The 9,899-nt window shown below is 27.3% G+C and overlaps 1 protein-coding gene across 5 annotated transcripts in view; it reads left to right on the plus strand.

Annotated features, from left to right (window-relative positions):
* Positions 1–496: 496 nt before the first annotated feature.
* LOC106684431 (uncharacterized) overlaps positions 497–9,899 on the plus strand; it is a 284,598-nt gene continuing 275,195 nt past the window's right edge. For 4 of the 5 annotated variants that reach the window (XM_067052858.1, XM_014426522.2, XM_067052856.1 and 1 more), the window contains exon 1: positions 507–685. The gene's annotated coding sequence lies outside the window, so the exon portion shown is untranslated. Of the gene's footprint in view, positions 686–9,899 lie in introns of all 5 variants that reach the window. The other variant, XM_014426516.2, reaches the window with a different exon arrangement.

Consider the following 9,899-nt stretch of genomic DNA (forward strand, 5'->3'; position numbering starts at 1 on the left):
TTAAAAATTAATGTATAAAGCTGTTAATTGTTAGATTTTCCTTGAGGATATTCGAATTGCCCGAAACGTTAGTCTGAAGAATTAATAAAGAGCGTTGAGAGTTATCCTGGATATCAATTAGAATAAATTCAATTAATAGCTTTTTTTTGTTGATGTTTCGAATTGATTAACAATTTACAAATCTATTTCTTATGTAATTAAAACACAAATGATCCAGTAATAATTTTATTGAAAAAAATTAAAGTTTGAATTTTTCTTTTAATTACATGGCTAATTTATGATTTAAATTATATTTTGTTTTGAACCTTTGATGCTTGTTTACTTTTATAGTATTATACCTTATGTTACCAAATGAACATTTCATTTGAAAAAAAATAATAAGGAATAATTACAAATACAGAAACACTTACTCGAGGTATGATATTTGGATAGAATAACGCGCTAGTGATTTTCGGTTGGCGAGGGTGGTAGGACTGCCTCCCTTCTCGTTGACTTCAGTCTGTGACGCCGCCTGGTTGTGAATGTGTCGGTTAGGTTGTTCCCTCTCGGCTCTTTTCGTCCTTATATCATAGTGCTTTACTTAAATTATATCTAATTTATTGTGAATCAGTTTGATCATCTCAATCAAGATTCAATCCATCTATTTGTTCAACATATTATTTGGATATACTGAATGGTGTAGAAGGTTTGTACACTGTTGCTTCATAATATTATTAGTATCAAACTAATTTTAGATTATCTTTGTGTTGGTGTCATTCCATTAATTTCTCACTGCGAAAACTAATGAACCTCATTTATAAATTTTATATTTATAATTATCAAATGATCTAAGAATGTTGCATATTATTTTTCTATATTTTTGTTATATAGTTTAATTTTAATGGTAATTCAAAATTATATAATTTAATTACAAATATACAGTAAATTTCATTACATATTTTATTTCTTCATATAAATAAAATAAATAAGATTTTTAACATTATTTATTTGTCTGTTACGTAAGTAGATAGGCATCGATAAAGACAAAAAATATATATACATATCATTTCAATAATAATAGTAAAAAATTGGGCTTAAATTTACTTAAAGCTTTATAAAATAAGATAAAATATATAAAAAAATTTTATCCATCGATTTTTATATGATTTCTAATCTAGAAGTTATGAAATAACCAATTATAAAGGCATATGTTCACAAACAACTCATTGATAGGAGATAATTACTAAGGATTATTCTAAACTTCGGATTTTATCTTGGCGATTTACGTTATTAGAAACCATTTTGTTTTCTGATGTTGGGAACAGGTTCTCTAATAATTATATCTTGTTCTTCCAAAAGGTAATAATGATGGAGAATGTTAACCAAGTTGTTTTTATATCGAGTTGGCCTTATTTCTCCTTTCACTGATCTCTAAGAGCTCTCTCTTAACTTGCCCGGCCGCCTTTCAATAAAATTTTTGTGACATTTTCTCAATGGTATAATATTTTTAGAAACCCTTTTGAAAAACGTTACCGGAAGTTAAACGGATTAAACTGGAACGTAGGATGTTTTATAGTTTACTCGGTTCGTATATTGGTCCTTGGTTAATTTTACTTATAAGAGTCATCTAATATTAATTTAGTTTGATGTCTATCTAATGAATTACTTTCAGGAAAAAAAAAATAGGAAACAAATAAAATATAGTTTTTCTACATATTTAATAATCAAATCACGTAGACATGAATTACGATGTGGAATGATTAGGTAATATTAAAAATAAACTGTAAATAGAATACCTATTTATTAAGAAACAGAATAAATAACGTATCTATTTGCATAGAATTGAATATAGAAATAATAGCAGAATCATTTATATTCTATTTTATTCTGAGAGTAGAATATTAAACAAAAATAGTAGTTTTCTAAGATTTATTAGAGTAATACTAAAATCAGTCATATTTATTATTAATTAATTCTTTTATCATTGTTGAATATGATTAGGATACCAATACCCCATAAATTATTTCCAGAGACAGGATTTTATGTAATTGCATATTTATTTTATATATATTTTTTAAGCTGGTGTCCAAAAATCTGTCCAAATGAGTTCATTTAGGTGCAATTAAAATTATTTTTATTTTGAACATTTGCAAATATTGAGGTAATTCACAGATACTGATACTTCTCAGTATTTTCTCTAATTATTTTGATGAATACAATTTCTATTTAATAAAAAAACAAAAACTTCAATGTAGCGGTTTCAAAGGAAAACAAACACCCTTCAAACTAATTAAATATTTTATTTAAATAAGATGTTAAAAAATGATTTCATTTAAAGTGAAATGATAATTAAAATGAATATTTTAAAAATTATTTTTGTCGATATTCATACACGTTTCAGGCAACTTAATAAAAGTAAATAAATTGATATATATATTGCGATTTAACTTTTTTTTTTTATATTAAATCGTTTGGGAACAAAAAATTAATAGAAAACATATCTATATATTGTATATAATTATTATATCTCTCAACAGTGTTAAAAGAACATTTTTCATTCACAATTTGACCATTATCTTTAGATAAAGTTGAATTTTTTTCACCAACTAAAAAAGTTGTATTTAATTCCAATTTGGTTAGTATAATTACTTCATATCGGTGGTACCTTACTTAAGACTTTTAAGACAAATTTTGAGTTTTTTTAATAATAAATGGTTCTTTGTTATGACTCATTCTTTTTTATTAATTATTAAAGAATAATTCATAATAATAATAATAAAATTTATTTGGTGAACTATTTGGGTTCATTGATACTAAAAATCTAGCATTAATGCGTTATCAATTAGTGATTGGCCTAGCCGAGGTCTATTTGTATTTATTTACTAAAGAAATGCTATGATTTTGATGCAACTTTAAGCTGTTTTTATTGTTGTATTTAATATATTGGTTTTAAATAATCTTTTTAGTTTAAAATACTGATAGTAAATATATATAAATTGCATTAGGCTACCTGATTTGTATCCTGGTTTATAATATAGTAATATAGGAAGTAGAAATGTTTACATTATCTCTTTATGGAACATCCAAAACAGAATTGCATGAACTAATTCAATTTTGTAGTAATCTAATTATTGGTAACAGTCGCGTTTGTTACAGACCTAAATAACCATATTATTCATTAAAAGGATATATTTTTATCGATTGAAAAATTAAAATTATTTTGGGACAAAAACATTTTGCTACATGCGTTTTTAATCTACTACCTTGAACCTGGTCAGATAAGATATTTAGAAGGCTGTGTGTGGCGCCTCTGATGATGCTTTATCATTCATTCAAACAGCAAACTGTACAATAATGGATTTTCTCTTTCTTTATTGATTTATAAAAAACAATTACATACTCACCTACATTCACAATATTTATATTTATTAACACTCATGCTTACTCGTCAATAGAGTAATCTGTTGGTTCCTATTTATAGTGTAAATTAGGTGAATTTTGTAAAACTGGGTTCCTTAAATTTTCTGATTTAAGGCAGTAATACCAAGTATGACATATATATTTCATTAAAGTTAATCAAACCCTTTTGTATATAAAGTTTTATCCAGTTAATTTTAGTTTTAAGTTGTAGTTTTCATATGAGCCATATTTAAACGGAGGTCCTGAGTACTTTCCATTAGATTCTGGGATTTATTTACAGAACAACTTCGAATAAAAAATTATCAACGTAAAAACAACAGAAATGGACAACATACCAGTTAAAATCAATAATTTATATAATATTTAAAAAGTTAATTAACTCGTAATTAAATTTTCAAAAACGTTTACAAGAAGTCGACCACAGAAGTTAAAGGGTCCTATAAATGCTTTTAGGGTTTCATATGTTTTTACATGTTCACTTTGAAATGGTTCTGCGAGAGTCTTTGGAACTTTAACATTTTGCATTAATTATTCAAAGAAAATTGCGCTATTCGCTGCCTTTCTAAAAATATTTATTAATCAAGTATGAATAGATTCATTATTAAAGTTTTTTACTTGTGTTTTCTTATCATTGTCTGATTATTGAGCTGAAGACTCATGAAGTTAAGAAATATCCCTCATTTTTTTTTTTAAATGGATTATTTTACATTTTGTTCATCTGAAAGTCATCAACTAGTATGTTAATGTTCTACAAAAGAGAAGAATCCATGTCTAATCCCGTTCATTGGTCAACAAATAAATGATCAAAACAATAAGAAAGATTGTGCGCAAGTCTTTTGAAAAGTAATTCTCAACCACATACATATGGTTTTTCGTAAAATATATTTTGTTTGGACTTATGTATTTTAATAACCAATATAGTCCAAGTTTACAATTTTTTTTTTGTAGTGTTATAATTAATTATAACTTACAGCATTAAAAAATTATGTCAATGTTATAAAAAATATAATTAATTAATCGCTGTTAATTAGTTCTTAGATAAGAGAGGACAAATTAAAATAAAATTTGTTTTCTGCATGAAACATTTATTATAATTATTTACATGATTAAATTAAATCTGACATCATATTGTTTATCATCAAAGTAAAAATACAATTTAAAAAAAATGATAAACGAAATATAAAACTTCTGGTCTTGTCTAGGAACCAACAGGAAAGATAAAACGCACCACTGATATTACATTTATGGTTTAAAACTACTCTTTTACAATAATAATTATTTTACATTTATTAAATATTTATGTTGTAATAAAAGTTTCAACCAAATCGAGGCAATAAAATATATTTCTTTTCCTAAGTATTGGCATATAAGTCTGGTTTAGGTAAAGAAGTTATTTTTGTTTATTTATATATTCATATACATAACATTAAATAATTCTACCTACTATAGATTGTTATTAACTACAAATAAAAAAAAAAATTAACCTAAAATATCAGTTTCAAAAGAAAATCTATACTCTTATTTTTCTTTATATGTCCAAAACGCAAGCATTCAACTTTAGGCTTTTTGAATTATCTCCTATATTTATTCATAATCATTTAAATAATAAGAAAATTTTATTTAAAAAATTAATAATATAAAGTTATATTTGCTGTTTAAAAAAAAAAAAAAATTGTTTTTATCAAAATATTAAATTATGTATCGTATATCTCTTTCTCTTGACTGTTTATGGTATATATTTTTGAGAATCCGTCGATAGCAAAACGCCACATGCTGAGAACTCTTAAGAGTTGAAAAACGGTGAAGTATAGGATTAAAGAAAACCATGGATTATTTTAGGTATTTTAAACAAAGTGATAAAGAGTGCTTTAAAAAAAGTCATTAATTTAATCAATGTGATAGAAAAGTATTAATTCGAAATTTTCAAACTTATCCTCTTATATATTTGTAAAAATATTTTTTATAAGATTAACTTAACCTCTGAAGTGAAATACAAACGTATTAAAGAAAATGAATTGATTAAAGTTTTCAAAATGAACAAGAAAAAAACTTTAAGTATAGAAAATGAAAAATAGTTAAATCTTAGAAGTGTAGAATTATAAAATTTTGTTTCTTGGCCCTTAGCGTTGTATAAATTACGGACCGAACAAGTTACCTATAATTTATTTATTTTTTCTCTTATTAGTGATATAACTAATAACTATAAACTGTAACAGTAACACTAAGATACACTTAAGATATTTATAAGACAACAATAGAGTATTTAAAAACATTACCTCAATATAGTTGGTTTACTAATGAGTCCTCCTCAAGAAGATCAAAAATATATTTAAGTATACAAAAAAGGTTTTAAGTGCCTATTATTTATTCACTAATTCCGAGAATATTTTGACCAGATGTCCGGAAAAAACAATACAGTGAACATGCGATTGAATAATAATCCTGTCATAAATAAAGTGAGAGGATAATACTTGGTAGTTTAGGAAAGGAACGTTATAAAAAATGGCAATAAAATGTAGTCTAATCTATTTGATTTGTATATATATATATATATAGTAAATATGTGATTAAGGATTGAAGTGATGAGTAAGTTACTAAACTATGAGAGACCATTGAAGAGATGAAAGGCGTGGCTGTAGTAAAGCTACCATTCAGGGACATGCGCTGCCCTCCCATTCAGTTCTCCATCTCCTGTTTGTGTAAATCGATAGGCTACGCTTTGTTTACAAATAGTCCGTCTGTCGTCGTGTTTCGTCAGTGTATTCGGGCCCATTTAGAGTGCTATTCTGTCCTATTTTTTTTTTTAAATCTCTTTAGATATTATAAAAAAATAATTTTATTAAATAGCTAGCTGACCCGGCAATGCTTCGCTATCGCTATATTTGTGGATGTATATAGATTTAATGAATACTATTGGTACAGTCTTACCAATTTGATGTCTATTAGCGGTGCCGGTTCAAATCCGGCCTGGGGTGTCGACTTTTTTCATTGCGTGGCGGTCCCACAAAATGAAGAACTTTGACCCCCAACCATGGTTAGGCAGTATAGGACTCCAATGGGAGTCTTGGCCGAAAAAAACCCCCAAAAAACTCATAATACTATTGGTAGTTTGGTATAAATTATTGCGCTTTGTTAGAATTAATCATATAAAAATATTTTATTATATGGTTTGGTAACATAAATTGAAACAATACGTTCCATAAAGAGAAAATTTTACTCAAAAATGTACTTAGTTGATTTTTTCTTTTAAGCAATTTGATTATCTATGATATTTTCATGTATATACTCACTTTCTATATTAGTACTATATTGGAAAAAATTCGGAAAGACTAAAGCATGAAATTGTGATAAAACATTTTTATGGAGTGAAACAAAGTTAATATTTGTTTTTAGCACCTCAAGAAACACTTAAATACTGATTTTCGAAAAATCGGAAAATAAAAGTTTTAACTCCAACATTTTTGCCCTAAATCAGCATTTTAAAAATCTAAAAAATGAAAATAACTTAAACACTACTTGGACCAATCTACATTGGTTTGGAGCAAATAAACTGCACCAAAGGGCACAGACTGGGTCTAATCAAACAAATTAGAACTGAAGATATAAAATAAAACCTATGAATTTTTTCCTCCTATTTGGAACCTACATTGCGTCCTTAAAACAGTTAAATCTAGGTTTAGTTGTAGGCTTATTACAACATTTACTAGACAAATGGTCTAAACTACCAATCCATTACAAAAGACTGATCTACATGACTATTATAAGGCCTATCTGGACATACGTTGAGCTTTCGAGCTCCACTAAACCATCAAATTCCTCCCGAATTCAATCCTCACAGTCCAGAATCCTTAATGCTTCTTATTTAGTCACGAATCAAGTCATCCATCAGGACCTCAATGTCTTATATGTTGCTGATTTTTTGATATCTGGTTATGCCAGGACCCGATACCATTCCTTCCATGATAAACTTCCCAACCTCCCAAATCCACTTGTTTCTAACCTGGCTTCTCCTTCATTACCTAACAATCCCCCTAGGGGTCTGAGAAGAAGATGGCCTGGAGATTTTCTCTAGAAATGTTATTGGAGTTCTATCAATGGGTAGATTCCCCACATGTTTGTATCATGTCACTATGTCACCTACAGAAAATTTACTTGTACATATTTTTATACAGTTGTAAATAAATTATATATATAAAAAAAAAAGTTGTTGGCTGAAAGAGCATAAATAGTCATCGGAAGAAAAAAAAATTCCAAATAAACCGAGGTGAAAAATTTCTAATTCTCAATTTCTTTGAAAAATGGTATTTGGTACTTTGATACGACACTAAAAACGAATATGAAATGTTTAAAAAAAAAAAAAATCTGCTCACCTACTCTCCTCACAGTCACAATATGTTTTTATAATTTTTCGCAAATATAATATAGCTCAATAGAATCAGTAATGCTCTTTTCTTATTCCTCGAAAAGAGACGAATCTATTGCTATAAAATAAAAGTGCAAAAAGCTCATGCTTTCTGAGCTACAAACCAAAAACTATGTTAATTTTGTTCATAATTTTTTTTCGACTCAAGAATCCGGGTTTTCATTATATTTAAACCATGGGGAATTGGAACATTTGGAAAAAAAATAGCACGCGAATCGGTCCAATAATTTAAAAGTTTATTGTGGACAAATATTCGACCATTCCCTTTATATATATATATATATATAAAATTGAAATCAAGGAAGTTGGGGACCTTTATTTAAAATTGTCGAAGTATGTTAACGATTTTACCGTCTGCGGTTAGATAATTAAGGATTCGAGTTGTAACTTATAAGAATAGCATGTTTTCCGAGGTCAAAGTATGACGAAGGATCCAAACATGAAGCGAACGGTATTTTATCTAAAAAGCGGGGCTTGTGGGCCGACATCCTGTGCTGAGGCGCATTTTATTTATCCCGTTTAGAATTCATACATTAGGCGACATATTTAATGGGAGAATTGTTTATTAGCGATTAAGTATTGTTTAAATAATAATAAACATTTTTATTCAACTGATTTTGTTTCTTTTAGGTATGATTAATTAAACATTTTCCATACTTTAGAAAGAAAGTTTATTTTTATTTATTTATTTATTATTAACTTTATTTGATCTACTGAATATGAGAAAGGATGTTGTCAGCATGCTTGGGAGCTTCAGAGTGTATCTTCATGAAATCAATTTTAGGTGTTGCATAACACTACTTTCTCTGAACAGTGGCATATTTAAAAATAAAAACATTATTTTATATTTTACGTATTATATTGATTGCACGGTAGACTGGTTACGTTTTGACAAACCTACCAGGGTTGAAATTGTCTATACCACAGTAGGGAAATAAACCTATAAATAATCCCCTGACTACGATAATATCTTTAGAACTTATCCATTTCAAGATAAAAGCTTTTTATCAGATGTGCCCCTATTCAAGGATATATATCAATGGATATGTGATATTTAAGTGATATGTAACATCTAAAATTGATTTCATGAAGATGTTTTCGGAAGCTCCCGAAGCATGCTGACGACATCCCACTTATTAAGTGTGTAACAAGGTTTAATTTTTCTTTCTAAATTATAAAAAATGTTTAATTTAATTATGAAAATATTCTTCTTTCACCCAAATTATGGTTTCTTCTTCTTTTTCGTGTTCTTTCTCATTAAGAATCTGATGATGAAATGAATCATTCGTCACGAATTGTGACAGTCAATTTGGCATTTATTCATTCGTTTTGGTCTTAGCGAGTTTGATTAGTAAGTAAGAGAAAACACCGAGTTTTAAGAGTTTTTGCCTCAGAAAAATCTCAAAATGTTTTAACCTCTCAACTATTAAATTGAATTTGATTAGAAAATCTTAAGAATATTTTTAATCCCAAACTTTAACAGTTTATACCAAATTATATGATTTTTCTATCTTAACTCAATATTTTCAATTTCGAAAGATAATAATTTTTTTTAAATACTGTGGTTGCATTTTATATAAATAACTAAATTTTTTACTGATAACGTTGATAGATTTAACAGAGAAAAATATTAATTTTGTAATAAATTAATTTTATTTGTTAAAAAAACCTTTTCGTTTGAGAAATGCATATAGTATTAAGTTTTAATAGAAAACTCCCGGAATGAAAGAGAACATCAAAACGTAATTTTTTATTTAAAAAATTCTAAAACAGATAATTGTCCACTAGTAATGCTAAACATGTGTATACCCAGACCGCAAACCTACTTGGAATGCACATTCCAGACTTAAACACCTATAATTTAAATCACACAATAGACTTCTGACGCATTCACTTGACTACAATTACCTTTTGGAATTAACTTTTCAAAATAAAAAAAAAATGTTGTACAAGTTATTACTGAAACCTAATTGTACTTAACGGTTTCACTAAACCTCCATACATTCATATGACCAAACAACATTAGGGGTATTCATGATCTTTGGTTTAACATGTTAAAGCGTGTTAAATGGAAAAA

The sequence above is a fragment of the Halyomorpha halys genome, unplaced genomic scaffold (assembly GCF_000696795.3).
Source record: "Halyomorpha halys isolate HHAL.00 unplaced genomic scaffold, Hhal_1.1 Scaffold29.1, whole genome shotgun sequence".
Classification (NCBI taxonomy): domain Eukaryota; kingdom Metazoa; phylum Arthropoda; class Insecta; order Hemiptera; family Pentatomidae; genus Halyomorpha; species Halyomorpha halys.